Here is a 16,072-nt window from a genome sequence, read left to right on the forward strand (position 1 = left end):
CCACATGTATTTCTTTCAAGGCCAGATTAATGTCTAGTTTCTAGTGGTTTAAATTCTGTCCACATATTCAGAATATATTCCTTTCAGATGTCATGCAGTGTCATTTAAGGATGGATATCGCCCCCTGTAGATCAACAGCTACACTTGTTGGAGAGTGATTTTATATTCACAGATTTGTTGGAGTTTTGGTGGGATTAAGCACAACAAGACAAAATTCAGTGCTGACTTCACATGACTGACTCTGTAATATATTTGGGCAGACATGTGTAGACCATTAAATTGGATGATTATAGTGCTTAAAGACATATTCACGATAAGGTCCAATTTTCATACTCTTTTGCTCCAAACAATCGTTATCATGTATCATTGAGTGCCAAATCTGCTGATGAGTTCTGTTTCGCAGCAAATATGGGAGCAAAGACAGTGTCCACTTCTTCAAATCCACTTTGAATCTTCTGGATCTCATCAAACATACACATAAAAGGCAAGCACGAGTTGTTTAAACATATTTCCTTCCATATTTCCTGCGGTACACACAGTCCATTGACCATACTGTACATTTACATATTTTATCTGTGAGAGCACTGTGAGATCATTTATATGTTTCCTCATTTACTGTAAACTCTGCTCCAGTCACTATGTGTATTTGCAAAACCATTTTCTCAAACACACAATGAGAATTTTTTGCTTGTTTTAGTTTTCTACTCAGTTCAAGTGCAACCATGACTGATCTTTTCTCATTGCGCTTTTTAAGATTTCATTAAGTACTCATCTATAGGCGTCATAAAAATATATTCTTATAAATTTAATTATGTGAGTGTTGTACAATAAGCATTTATTGATACATCAGCATATTCACAGAAAATATAATTTGACCTTAGGCCATATCACAGGTTACCTCCCAGTCTCTGTGGAAATGGTTTATCTGACTCCATAGTGCTGAGACAGACTGGAGTTATGGGCCATGTGTATTGAAAACACAGCCATATTTTGTAAAATGTTTCAAACTGTTCTGATTACAGCGAATTTCAGCTGAATTTCCTCTTTTCCATCTTCTTCTTCAAATACAGAGGTATCGGTTTATTTGGCTATATGTGGAATTGATCAGCAATGCCAATAAAGAGCATTTTTAAAGAACTGACTATTATAATCAAATATTATATATTGGTGAAGAAATGGGGACCCATCCATTGACTGTTCAGACTGTGTGAGGATAACCTGACACTGGACGCCTGAAACACACCGACAAATTCATTCAAATAATAGTGGCACTGTTATCATTTGTAGATTTCTTAAATCAATACATTAACAAAAAAAAAAAAAAGAAAAACAGCAACAACAATAGAAAAAAAAAAAAAAAAACTCACAGGATAAGGCCACCAGCAGGAGTAGCAGTGAAACAGGGAACATTGTTTATGTGAGCTGATTCAGAACTTTTCAGATGCCTGGAGGAACATCCTCACTTTCAGACTACAGCTGATTAAATAGTGAATATAATTAAGAATTCAACAGACTTGCGTTTACGTATTGGCTACAGCTAGTAGTGTTGTGAGCAGAGATCATTAGCATAAACATGATATGTGAAACCCCAGGATCTGCCAGTGAAAACATCAGCAGCTCCTCTAGGTTTATTTAACAGAGAATGTGTGCCCCCCAATTTGTATTTAACATACAAAGCTGTTGAACTGTGAAAACCGTGTCTTTTCAAAGTAATGATGCCTTTGGCCTTCCTATATGAACACCAAGTATTTCATCGGTGTTACGTGCGGCGCATTTGTGTGTGGATGCGTCTTGTTCGCGTCTTGTGTTTTCTCTCTCTCTCTACCCTCTCCTGTCACCTGACGCAGGGATCCAGCGGTGGCGCGAACAGCTGCCACTCCCCACCTGGCCTGGTGTTGCGTCCCACCTCCGTGTTCCCAGCCAGCCAACCCAGACGGAGCACCCCTCGTCGGATGGCCAACCGGAGATGGGGCGCGGAAATTTAAAGATGCCAGTTGTTAGCTGTGGTAGATTTCGGTCTCGTTTTGCGTTCGCTTGTGCTCTATTGTGTTCTAATTACTCGCTGTATATCGTGTTTGACTTTTGTTATTATTGACTACGGATTTGGATTACGGATTGGTTTTGGTTGCTTTCGATTGGCGCGGGGAGAAGAATAGGTAAGAAGGGGATCCCCGCGCTAGGAGTTAACTGTGTATAGGGGTTAGGTTAGAGGCGGGTGCCACTATTGTATGTTTTGTTTTGTAGGCAGTGAGCGTAGTTAGGTTTATTTTGGCTCTGCCACCTTTTTAGTTTCTCGTAGTTACGTGTGTGTTTCCGTAGGCAGTTAGGGTGGTTTCTGTTATATTTCGTTCATTCCTTTGGCACCGTCTGTAGTTCTCTCCCCTCTCCGCGTTCAGGTGTAAATATTTCTGTATATATATATATATTCTTGTAAATATTCTTTTGGCACTTTGTAAATATCTTTAATACACTGCACCTTTTTTGTTGTACATTGCTCCCGTGTCCGTGTGTTTTTTCCCCTCGCACCGTCCCAATCCGACACTGGTGGTGGGTTTCCTTTATGCTACGTCCCTGCTCATACCCCTAGACCCAACTCACCATCTGGGACGTAACATAAATTGGGGGCTCGTCCGGGATCATTTTCCCAGTTTTTCTCCTTTTTCTTTTTCTTTCCCCACCCCGTGTTTGGTTGTTTGTGTGCGCGCGTTTTGTGTTTTTTTTTTGGGGGGGTTTGCGTATTTTGCGCATTGGCGCATTTCTTGGACGGTGTGTTAGTGACGGGAACAATGGCTCAGTTTAGCGTGGAGGAATTTCTGGCCCATCCTACCGTGGAACGGCTGGATTCGTGCCGTAAGGACGATCTCCTAATGTTGGCCGAACATTTTGGCATTGTGGTTGGAAGACAGGCATTAAAGAAAGTTATCAAGCTGGCAGTGTTTGAGGGTTTGATGGAGCGGGGTGTGTTTGCGCTTGGTGCACCTGCGCAGGCTGCCGAGGAGGTTCCGGCAGCTGAGAGGTCTGAAGTTCGGGGAGTAGCGCAGGCTGAGGCTGATGCGGAGGCGGAGGCCAAAGTCACGCTGCCACCCTACGTGTCCACCGTGACTGAGAGCGGTGGCTCCCTGTCCGGTGGCCTTGACCCTCGCTTGAGAGTACGTTTGGCGCGCCTCCAGCATGAGTCTGACGAGAAGAAACATGCGCTCCAAGCGGAGCTTAACTGGCGGTTGGAGGTTCGCCGGATGGAGTTGGAGGTCGAGAAAGAAATTAAGTTGCGGCAGCTGGAACTGGAGGCAATGAAAATTGCTGCGGCTCCCGTTGCCCAGTCTACTCCTGTTTCTCCCTCCCCCGTCGCGGACACTGCCCCAGTGGCTCCACCGGCAATGCCGGGGTTTGATGTCAGCAAACATATTAGTCTTGTGCCGCCTTTCCGAGAATCTGAGGTAGATTCTTATTTTAGTGCGTTTGAGCGCATTGCTGCGTCACTGCAATGGCCTAAAGAGGTCTGGCCCTTATTGCTGCAGTGTAAGTTTGTAGGTAAGGCACAGGAGGTGTGTTCTGCACTGTCCTTGGCCGAGAGCTTACAGTACGAAACTGTCAAGGCAGCTGTACTGCGAGCGTACGAGTTGGTGCCTGAGGCTTACCGACAACGTTTTAGAAACCACAAGAAATTATCTAGTCAAACGTTTGTCGAGTTTGCGAGAGAAAAGGGGATTCTGTTTGATAAGTGGTGTGCGTCTAGCAAGGTATCTGACTTTGCGACTCTTCGTGAGCTCGTTCTCTTGGAGGAGTTTAAAAATTGTCTGCCTGAGCGCATGGCCCTGTATCTAAATGAACAAAAGGTTCAGTCGCTGTCTCAAGCCGCTGTGTTGGCGGACGAGTTTAGTTTGACCCACAAGTCGGTGTTTGTGACTGATCGTACTCTGACTCAGGGTGATGAGAAAACATCGCCAGTTACCAAGCCTCAGAGCTGGAAACAGCTCAGTCCCGCTTCGTCCCGTTCAAAGGCTGATTGGAAATGTTTTTATTGCCACAAACCCGGTCATTTAATTGCCGACTGTCCGACTTTAAAAAGCAAGCATCAGAGGCAACAGTCGGAAACTTCCAAAAGCGTGGGTCTAGTTAAAACTGTCTCTGAGCCATCTAACCGCCCTGTTACTGTTACACCCATTCCGGACCCTAGCTATGCTCCGTTTCTGTTGAACGGATTTGTGTCAAAGACTGGTAAATCGGAGGAGCAAATACCCGTAGTGATACTGCGTGATACTGGTGCAGCGCAATCTTTCATTTGCTCTGACATATTAGATTTTTCAGATGACACTTTCGTTGGGTCTTATGTATTGGTACAGGGGATTGAGATGGGCTGTCTTAGGGTTCCATTACACACGATTCACGTACAGTCTGACCTGGTTAATGGTTTTGTTAAAGTAGGGGTACGACCGTCATTGCCAGTAAAAGGGGTTGCGTTAATTCTGGGGAATGATCTGGCGGGTGGGATGGTGCTGCCTCTGCCAGAAGTGACTGCTATGCCCACAGAGCAACCCAAGTCTGATGGTCTTGCTCGTGAGTTTCCTGCTGTGTTTTCTGCCTGTGTAAGGACTCGTGCTCAGTCCCTTAAAAATAAAGACGCTGTTGATCTTTCCGAGTCTTTTCTCGCTGCCTCCGACCAAAACACACCGCCTGAGGCATCGCCAGTCACAGACTCCATAATTCATTGTCCTGTCGGCAGCACTGAGTCTGTTCGTAGGGAAGAAGCGTTTAAGTTGTCGATCACCCGAGAGCAGCTTCTATCTTGTGTCGTGTGTGTTTGTTTTTGTGTACAAACTTGGTGTATTGTATGTGATGTTGCGGGGCAAGTTTGTTCTTATGGGTGGGGGTGTTACGTGCGGCGCATTTGTGTGTGGATGCGTCTTGTTCGCGTCTTGTGTTTTCTCTCTCTCTCTACCCTCTCCTGTCACCTGACGCAGGGATCCAGCGGTGGCGCGAACAGCTGCCACTCCCCACCTGGCCTGGTGTTGCGTCCCACCTCCGTGTTCCCAGCCAGCCAACCCAGACGGAGCACCCCTCGTTGGATGGCCAACCGGAGATGGGGCGCGGAAATTTAAAGATGCCAGTTGTTAGCTGTGGTAGATTTCGGTCTCGTTTTGCGTTCGCTTGTGCTCTATTGTGTTCTAATTACTCGCTGTATATCGTGTTTGACTTTTGTTATTATTGACTACGGATTTGGATTACGGATTGGTTTTGGTTGCTTTCGATTGGCGCGGGGAGAAGAATAGGTAAGAAGGGGATCCCCGCGCTAGGAGTTAACTGTGTATAGGGGTTAGGTTAGAGGCGGGTGCCACTATTGTATGTTTTGTTTTGTAGGCAGTGAGCGTAGTTAGGTTTATTTTGGCTCTGCCACCTTTTTAGTTTCTCGTAGTTACGTGTGTGTTTCCGTAGGCAGTTAGGGTGGTTTCTGTTATATTTCGTTCATTCCTTTGGCACCGTCTGTAGTTCTCTCCCCTCTCCGCGTTCAGGTGTAAATATTTCTGTATATATATATATATTCTTGTAAATATTCTTTTGGCACTTTGTAAATATCTTTAATACACTGCACCTTTTTTGTTGTACATTGCTCCCGTGTCCGTGTGTTTTTTCCCCTCGCACCGTCCCAATCCGACACTGGTGGTGGGTTTCCTTTATGCTACGTCCCTGCTCATACCCCAAGACCCAACTCACCATCTGGGACGTAACAATCGGTTTGCTGAATCTCCCCAGTAGGTTGAGTTAACATCACCTTGCTGACATGAAGGAGTCTTGCCTTTTCACTGCAAGGAGCCGACCAAAGGTTAAGCATGCTAATATACACTAAAAGGAATACATGTCTGTCTTCTTCAGTGGTATGAGTCTGACACAGACATAATTTCATCACATTATTTGTCTCCAAGTTACTGGGCACTGGACAAGAGGGCAAAAACCTCTGTGACGGGCATCTTGATGAATTATCCTTAAACAAATTCTATGAGACTGAACACTGGATCCCTTTAGTTTCCCTTGGTTCCTCTTTAGTCTTCCTCCTCTCTTGCACGTTGATTTTGTTCTGGATGTGGTTGTGCCTTGGCTGGGACTCCATTCCATTGTTTGGATACCTTTTCAAAGGATATCAAATAAATATAGCAACAATTAAAGGAAAGTCATATACTTGCTGGGTGGTTCTGTGCTTTCAGAATCTGAACATAGCAAGAGGTGTTAGGGTGGTTGGTGGGTCCAGTACTGACTCTATATGTGCTACATGCTGGCAGATCTTGCATGAGTCTCCCCTGCTTTAGATGGGGATTTCCTACTGCTGTGACATACATTTCTGTGAGACAATGGGAACTATAACTTATTTGTTTGGCTGGTTTCATCATGGGCTGCTTCTTTGGGTTGCTGTGATGCAACAAACTCTTGACTGGTTTATCTCAGGCCATGTTTCAATGACTTTTTTTTTTTTTTTTTTTTGGTCACATGTCTTTTAATTTGTGTCCTAATTAGATTGTAATAAAATCTGTGAACAACAGTTGGCTGCTCTCATGAGTGAATTTATGTTGTGTTATCCCCACCTCTTTAAAGAACTTGACTTGCCTTCTGGGGTTACATCATAAGATTCTCAGCTCTCTCACTGGGTGGTGCTACATTGGAGCTACATTGGATAAATCATCCACCAGGACCACAGCTGGTGTTGAAGTTTAGTCACCGAGTCTGGTCTTCAGTTATCATTTGAGAAAGATCTGAGTCATTTCATGTCTTCTCTCCAAAACACTCAAAACCAGTGAACATACTACTGTTGGTCTAGTATGGGTGGGTACAGGCTTTTTTTTTTTTCATGTCACATATGCTGGGCTGTCATCAGGTCTTTGTTTCAGCTGTTTGGTGTCTGTGTCAGAGTTGCTATTTGAGTTCTCAACATTAAAAAGACTTTCAGCCTCTCTGAGGATAGCATCTATTGTTTTCTTTTTCAAGGACAATCTGAAATCTTCAGATCCAGGGTCATCTTTCTTTCAAAATTCAAAACTTTAGGTTGGATCAAAGACAGAGAACATTTGGCAGATCATTTTGCTAAATGACTCTCTTTTCTGATTCAACATGATGAAGGGTGGCCATGTGCAAGAGCTGAAACAAGCCATCAAATTAGTGACATAGACAATCAAATATCAGTCACAACCAGGGGCATTTCTAGCTAATGAAAAGATCAGGGGCTAAGTCAAGTTTGCCTGGGGCTTGTGCTTTATTTATTTATTTATTTATTTACTTATTTATGTACTTTGAAGGGAGATTAACATCAGTGGGTTGAGGAGGCTATATCCACCTTTATAATAAATAAATATTATCACACGCACATTCAAACATTATTATTATGCTACTTATTTTTACTACGGATTTAGGCACTGCTCACCTTTTCTCTTCTTAAAATTATTGCAGTTTACCTCAGTCTCTGTCCCCTCATGGTTGTTGTTGGCCCTGGTGGTGAAAAAGTACAGACATGGTTACCTTAATCTGCATTCTTACATACACACACACACACACACACACACACACACACACACACACACACAGCTATTGCACTAACCCTGCTTATACCATAATGGCACAGTTTATCCACTGCAATATGAGCATGGCTCACCTCTGGATCTGTCCTCTCTCCTTTTCTCTCCCTACTTGCTGATCTGCTTACTACTGCTCTCAACTCTTTCAATGATCAGCAGAGATCTTTGAACGACTTGACTGACAGCATAAATTCTACCCTTCATAATGTACTAGATATGGTAGCACCATTAAATATAAAAAATAGACGTAAACACTTAACACCTTGGTTTAATAAAGAAACCCGCGCGCTGAAGCAGGTGTGTAGGAAATTGGAACGAAACTGGCGGGCAACCAAACTAGAGGTTTTTCGCCTTGCATGGCACGACAGCCTGATAGATTATAAACACGCTCTCTACGCAGCCAAATCCGCGTATTACTCGAAAATAATGAATGTTAACAAAAATAACCCCAGGTTCCTTTTTGATACAATATCTAAACTTACCCAGAATCACTCCCCTCAATCTAGCCCTTTTACTGCAAATGATTTTGTTGAATTTTTCTCGCAAAAAATAGACTTCATTCGTCGTAATATTCAAATTAATTTATCAAATCAGACTGCCTGCGCGCTCTCTGTTACTGCACCTAAGATTAGTCAGGATGTGCAGCCTTTAACTCATTTTAACCCTATCTCTCTAGACGCGCTGTCCAAATTGGTGCACTCTGCTAAACCAGCTTCTTGCCTCCTTGATCCCCTACCTGCTAAACTTTATATGGAGCTTTTCTCGGTTCTCGGCCCAACAATCCTAAACACTCTAAATATGTCACTTAAATCTGGTATTGTACCCTCCTCTTTTAAAACAGCTGTGATCAGGCCTTTACTTAAAAAAACAAATCTTGACCCTGAAGCCTTAAATAATTATAGGCCAATCTCTAATCTCCCGTTTCTTTCTAAAATACTTGAAAAAATTGTAGCTGCTCAGCTGATAGCCCATATGTCCTCTAACAGTCTGTTTGAAATATTTCAGTCAGGCTTCAGGTGTTTTCACTCTACTGAAACCGCCCTTACTAGAGTAACTAATGATCTTTTATTAGCCATGGATGCTGGTGCTACCTCTGTTCTTACTCTGCTTGATCTGAGTGCAGCATTTGACACAGTCGATCACTCTATGTTATTAAAGCGCATGGAAAACCAAATTGGCATTCGTGGCCTGGCGCTCTCTTGGTTTAAATCTTATCTCTCTGAGAGAAAGCAGTGTGTCCACTATAATAATGTGACCTCTGAATACCACAAGCTTAACTATGGTGTTCCTCAGGGATCAGTCCTTGGCCCTCTTCTATTCTCTATTTACATGCTCCCTTTGGGTGACATTATTCGTAGTTACAACATTAACTTCCATTGTTATGCTGATGATACTCAGATTTTCTTACCTATCCAGCATAATGACCGCTCTGAATTGGCTAACCTTGAGGCATGCCTTTGTGCTATTAAGGGTTGGATGTTTTCAAATTTCCTGATGCTTAACGCAGGCAAGACTGAAATGCTGGTCATTGGTCCCCCTAAGTATCTTTTTAGTGATCTTACCCTACATTTTGACAACTGCATCATCTCTCAAAACTCTTCACCTAAAAACCTTGGTGTGATTTTTAACTCTTGTCTCTCACTAGTCTCTCATATCAAGAACACAACCAAAACTGCCTTTTATCACCTCCGTAACATTGCTAAAATTAGGCCCTTTCTAAGTATGGCTGATACAGAAACCGTTGTTCACGCATTCGTCACGTCTCGCCTCAATTACTGCAATGGTCTTTACTCTGGCCTGCCTGCCTCTAGTACCAATAGTCTTCAGCTGGTCCAGAATGCTGCTGCTAGAATTCTGACCCGAACGAAGAAGTTTGATCACATTAGCCCTGTCCTGGCTTCCCTTCATTGGCTCCCAATTCATGCAAGGGCAGATTTTAAGGTCCTCTAAAAAAATAAAATTTTACATGGGCTTGCGCCTTCCTACCTGTCTGGCTTAATTACACCCTATAACCCACCTCGCACCCTGCGCTCTCAAGAGTCTGGATTATTAGTTATTCCAATAATTAAAAAGAAGTCCGCTGGCAACCGAGCCTTTTCCTACCGCTCTCCCTTCCTTTGGAATGGTTTACCTAAAGAAGTTAGAGAAGCAAACTCTCTTAGTACCTTTAAAACAAGACTAAAGACTTATCTATTTTCTCGAATTTATGCATGATATAATTTTGATTTGACTTTGTTATAGAAAGCCCTTTGAGACTATAAATAGTGATATTGGTCTCTAAATAAATATTATTATTATTATTATTATTATTATTATTATTATTATTATTACTTGGATGTTTTCTCTTTCCCTCCCTCCCTCTCTCTCTTCCTTCTCCTTGCCCTATATCCTCTGCTCCCATCCCGAGGTCTTGGTTTATTTCTCTGTGCTGATGTCTGTCACCCCTCTTTACTCCTTTTTTGTTGTCTTAAAGTGTTACCAGATTCTTCCTTCCATTTTCTTTTATATTTTAGGTTTCCATATCTTCTGTATTCTCTCCTTGTCTTCTGTTTTGTCGCTGTCCTCCTGTTTGTCCTCTACTTTTCTGAATTATGGTAAGTAGTGGACAAACAGAAGGATAGTGATAGATTGTCTTATTTGTTGCTATCCTTCCTGACTTCTTTGAGGGTGGAATCGTGAGGGTGTGCCTCCTTGGCTGTATCTTGGCAAAGTGGTCAATAACCAAGTCAGGATCAATAATATCGAGGCAGTCTTTTTCTTTTGAAAGAAGTGCCAAATGGGTGAGCCTGTCCTGGCCCATTGTTTGTCTTAGCCATGTATGTAGACGACGCAGTGCGCTGAATGGTCTTTCACAACTGCAGCTACTTACAGCTATTGTTGAGGCAGCTTGAAAGACTGCACTCAAGATTTGGAACATGTCTGGGTCAAGCAGTTTGTACACACTGCACATGTCAGGAATTGTGCCCTCTTTCTTTTCCTTTGCAAGGAGCTGTTTTGCCACCATTATCCCCTCTTTACTTAGTTATATGTTGTACTGTGATGCAAAAAGATTCAGAGAATCTTCACCAAGGAAGTTATCTGCTGATGGGTTGCATGCTTGAATCCCCCTCATAAGCTCACCCCCTACACCAGAAAATCTTGTGTTCAATTAATTTATCAGGCAGTCCAGACATGATAAAAAAGGTTATGTTTCAGATCGTCTTCTGTGCCAAAGTGAGCCCTGGTGCCCAAGGAAGACTTAACTGTAGAGCCAGCCATCTGTTTTTTGTTTGCGCCTGGGATCAGTAAGGGTCTCTGTGATATTGTTGCACTCAAAAATTTATTTTGTTTCCTTGCAGGACTTCTCTGCCATTTCATCACTCCATACTGATGTCAGCGTTTCCAACAACACATCTTTGTAAAATATATAATTTCTCACATATCCTGCCCTTAAGGCCATGGAAACAAAAGCCACATTGTTATATTACAATATCCCAAATCCCAGATGATAGCCCGTTTCACAAGATCTATATGATCAAATAAATATCTTTCTCAAGTTTCTCTCTCTCTCTCTCTCTCTCTCTCTCTCTCTCTCACACACACACACATACACACACACACACACACACACACGCGCGCACACACAAATACCATGTACTCCAATGGGTTCTGGCTCCGCTGGCAGCAGCAGCTCATCATGACCATCACCGACTGCACGGGCTGTGCTGTTTGTGGTCTCTGGAGAACAGAAATTTATGTAGATATTAAGATTACACGCATGACAATGGATAAAACCATTTTGTTTTCTTTGTTTTGTCCCCATATAACCTATATGTACGTGTTTTGTTCCCCAAGTATGCAATACTGTTTCTTATTATGGTCATGTCAGTAAAGGAAGCCTATTTGAACTGAACTGAACAGAGAGAGAGAGAGAGAGAGAGAGAGAGAGAGAGAACCTTCACTTGACAGACTTGGCCATTGTTTCACCATAGGCTAATTATTGGTCTCAGTGCTATCTAGCTTGGGTTGCTTTATAGTCACATTAGTAAACATTTTTTGGGCATCAACATAATTCGTTTAATTGTGTAATACCCACGCTCAATGATTTACCTCAAGTTTTCTTCTTGAAATGGCCAAGAAGGCGAGATTGGCTTTTAAACCCAGAGCTCATCACCTGGCTGTGCGCATTCATACATCTTTCTTTTTTTCGCGCGTCTCTCATTTTTTCTACATCTATGCACGCGTCTTCCAGTGTTGTCTACACTGTGCAACGTTTGATTACTCCCCCCTCCTTCAGAGGCTGCAAGTCAAGTTCCGCGCTGTTACACACAGTCTTTCTGCTGTTTTTTTATAAACATCTTTTTCGGGGCAAAAATATTTGGGGCTTGGCTTAAAATATTCTGAGCTATAGCCCCAAATAATTGGACCTAACAATGCCACTGGTTACAACCGCTACATGATGTCTGGCTTGGGCTGCTTTTCCAGAAAACCAAAGATTGCTGTGCAAGATTATGTTTGTTACGTCAGAAAGCATGCAACCACTACCTCTGTTAAAACCTTGCATTAGATCTGATTTTGGTGATCCTTTCACATGTGGACAGCTCTACAGTACTAGGTGTAAATGCACCCAACGCGCATTGAGGTCGCATCACTCAGATCAAATTCGGAAGTGGTCTGGGCCACATATGACCACATTCTTTGAGCAGTGTAAACGCAAATGCGATCTCGACCACATTAACACTAGAAGCGCCGCGCCAGTTTGACCTACTTATACCTAGAAGCGCCGAGTGCCGGTTATTTGACCGCTGTGACTACCTACTAGGAGTGCCGTGCTGGTTTTACCTACTTAAAGCGCGGCTAGGCGGTCAAATGACCGCCGAGTCATTAGACAAGGACACTGTTACTGACACATAATGATCGCTAGATGGCGCTTCTTGCACGAAGCAAATAGTTTGCTTACAAGATCAACTCGCGTTCGGCCAATGTATCATTCATTTCAGTGTTAGCAGTCAATTATTATTTCATTAGAACGTTTGTTGTCCAGCCCTTCCATCATTCAACATAATGTTTTGATTATTTATTTGATGGCAACCGTGTTTTCAAAGGTATAAATTCCGAGGAAGTCTTGATCAAATTCGACTGAGAAAACCATCTGAACAAGATTAGTTCAGGCAACTTTTTCATAGTATTTGTTTTTTTAACATTTAATCTTCTACCTTGGAGAATTAGTTTATTATACGGGATGTCACACACGGTGCGAGTTAGACTGCGGTTGGTCTGTAAATGCGTAGCCCGACTGTATCAACATTCGGTTGTCGACTGACAATGATCACGTCGTTGTCCCTAGTGATTAATTTATTGTAAGGGCACGGTCCAGGTAGTGCAAAAATCAGAGACAATTGTGATTGTAAATTAACTACTGTAGGGAGCGATTACAGATTTGAACATTCTAATCGTTGGGCATGTCGGGTGATGGAGTAAGCTATAAACTGGACTATGCTTACTCAATAGAACAACCTATCGGAATGACAAGACAGGCAATAATCGGTTGAGAATTACAATGCGTGTAAATCAAAACTTGTGGAAGTTTAGAGTGTGAGACTGCTTTGGGTGGCGCTGGAGGAGTAGACTAAAGCGTTTCAGTTCCGAACTCGTCTGTCTCCGTGAAATTATCGCTTATATCACATAATAAGCCCAGCCGAGCATATCAAGCTTTACACATGCATTTTAATAAATTAATTATCTACCACAACTACCAAATCATTCTATGCCATGATAGAAGCAAACACTATGACTTTTCAAGGCACTCAGTGGGCTATGAGAAGCCTAACACCTAGCCTGCCAAGTAACCTAAGAGTAACACCTCCCAACCCCCTCCCAATAAAGTGCCATAGTCTACTGTTAGTTTCCCGCACTAGAATGATTTGGCCAAAACTAGTTCATACCACGAGTAGCCTACCACCATCTATCATGAGTCTCAGCTAAATCTAATTCCACACATGTAATAGAAAATGTAGGCACCGCTTGAAAATGAATAAATATGCATGAATGTTGTTTTTACAAAATATGTATGTCGCGATGGATTTTCGTAAACAAAGCTACGTCAGGTGTATAGGCTTTCAGAGTAAATAACATAGCATAAGATGGCCGAATTTTTACCATTTATTGAAACTAAATTACAGCACCCAAAAAGTCTTCTTTTTGGTAAATTGACAGCTGTGTAGTTTATTTACAGTAAATACTTAAGAAAGAATGAAATATACATTACACACGATAGATACACGAGATAGTGTATACAGTGAAATGCACTAAGTAAATAAACAGATAAAGTACTTTTTGAGCTGTTTATTATCCTGTGTGTCGGGATGCTGTAACCACTATTACACAGCCTGTCCAAGTAGGGAATGTTGTACCTCGATGTTTTGTGTTCTCAATTCAAGTGGAGAGATATTCAACCGACAGCCTAGAACAATAGCCTAGGTGTGATCCCAACCCCCTCCCAACGACCGCGTCATGAATCACTTGGTCAACCAACTCAGGACTGCCTACTCAACTGACATTGAGGTAAATAAATCATGTTACGATTACAGGTTAAATAAAACAGTTCTGAAATGAATACTTGACCCCTGAACAACACTTGATACCAAATTGCTAGTGAGCTACACTACACATTTAGAAGCGCTGCGCCGCTTTGACCTTCTTATACCTTGAATCGCCGAGTGCTGGTCATTTGACCGCTGTGACTTCCTAATAGTGGCGCCGTGCTGGTTTTACCTACTCATAACGTGGCTAGGCGGTCAAAAGACCACCGAGTCATTAGACAAGGACACTGTTACTGACACATAATGATCCCTAGATGGTGCTTCTTGCACTTTTACCATTGTTGAAATTGAATCAAAGCATGAAAAAAAAAATCTTTATGGAAAATCGACAGCTGTGTTGTTTATTTACAGTAAATACTTAAGAAAAAAGGAATTATACATCATACAGGATACGCAAGATACGCTATACAATGAAAAATGTGCGAAGTAAAATACATATAGTACTTTTCGAGCTATTTAGTATCCTATGTGTCGAGATGCTGTAACCCCTTGTGCACAGCCTGTTCAAGCAGGGAATGTTGTACCTTTATTCTACCTTGCCGTTTTGTGTTTTCATTTCAAGTGGAGAGATATTCGACCGACAGTCTAGAACAATAGCCCCAGGTGTGATCCCAACCCCCTTGCCAAACCCAACGCAGGCTGTTTTGCAAGTGTCTTTATCACCACTGGAAGGCTTACATGTCTGGCCGATATCTTAAGTTTTGTTCCCGGAACATCTGCCGATTTGGCACTGTCTCAACTCAAGTTAAGTTCCCTTCAGTCTGTGCCTGGGATGCGTACATTGCTTTATCAACATTCCAAGCACAGCTTTGGTGCTTTCTTGGGGCATTTGCTACAGTTGTCTGACAGATGTCATAATCTTTGTTCCCTGAACGTCTGCTGACTTCAAACAGTGAGGAAATTGTCTCGGCTAATTTCTTTGCGCCACTGTCAACCACAAATGTTTGATGCATTGTGCTCGTAATGACCGCATCACGAATCATTTGACTTACTCACCAACTCAAGTTAAGTTCCCTTCAAACTGTGTTCGAGATGCATACATCACTTTATCAACATTCCAAGCACAGCTTTAGTGCGTTCTTTGAGCATTTGCCACAGACAAGTCGCTTACATGTCCGGCAGATGTCACAAGTTTTGTTCCCTGAACATCTGCCGATTTAGCACTATCTCCTTTTCGCAGGTGGAGAAGGAGTTTCAGGCAAAAGCCGCTTGCGTACTGTTGCCCCTGTTGCCCCATTGCCATTTTCTGGTGCGGACATAGCTCTTTTACCAGCTCGAGAATGAATTTCCTTCTGCTTATGGTGACATTCATGCACTATTTGTACAGAACATGCGCATTAATGGCAGCCAGTTATAGGAGGTTGTAAAACACAGCCACAGGCCAACGGCGGCTGCCTCCCTTTACCGAATACAGCCATGCCGTTTGATCCATTACATCAACACCAACTTTACTGATATTGTAGTAGGAAATTGTTTCTGGCAGTTTCTTTGTGCCATTATCAGTTGAAACTGTCTGATGCATTGTGCTCAGGATGCAAACATTTTTCTTTGGCTTTGCCTGATGAATGGTGAGTGTAACTTTTCCAGCCGTCAGCACAAACATTTCTTCCTTTCCCCAGGAAAGGCTCAATGAGACGCACTACAATACTGTCCGATACTGTCATCTTTCCCGAGATAGGAAATTGCGTTCAGCATGTATTTTGTTTCAACATCAGCGGCCACCCATCAGCGGTGTGTGTGTGTGTGTGTGTGTGAGTGTGTGAGAGAGAGAGAGAGAGAGAGAGAGAGAGCGCGCGCGTGTATGTGGGCGTGTGCCCAGCTGCACACTGAAGAGAGAGGGAGGAGTTCTTTACAGAGAAGCTGTGCGCATGTGCACAGGCAAGAGGTATGCGTTGTATAAGGACGTAGTGCGCGAGCGTGCGTGCTAGGCAC

Source organism: Chanos chanos, chromosome 8, assembly GCF_902362185.1.
Source record: "Chanos chanos chromosome 8, fChaCha1.1, whole genome shotgun sequence".
NCBI lineage: Eukaryota > Metazoa > Chordata > Actinopteri > Gonorynchiformes > Chanidae > Chanos > Chanos chanos.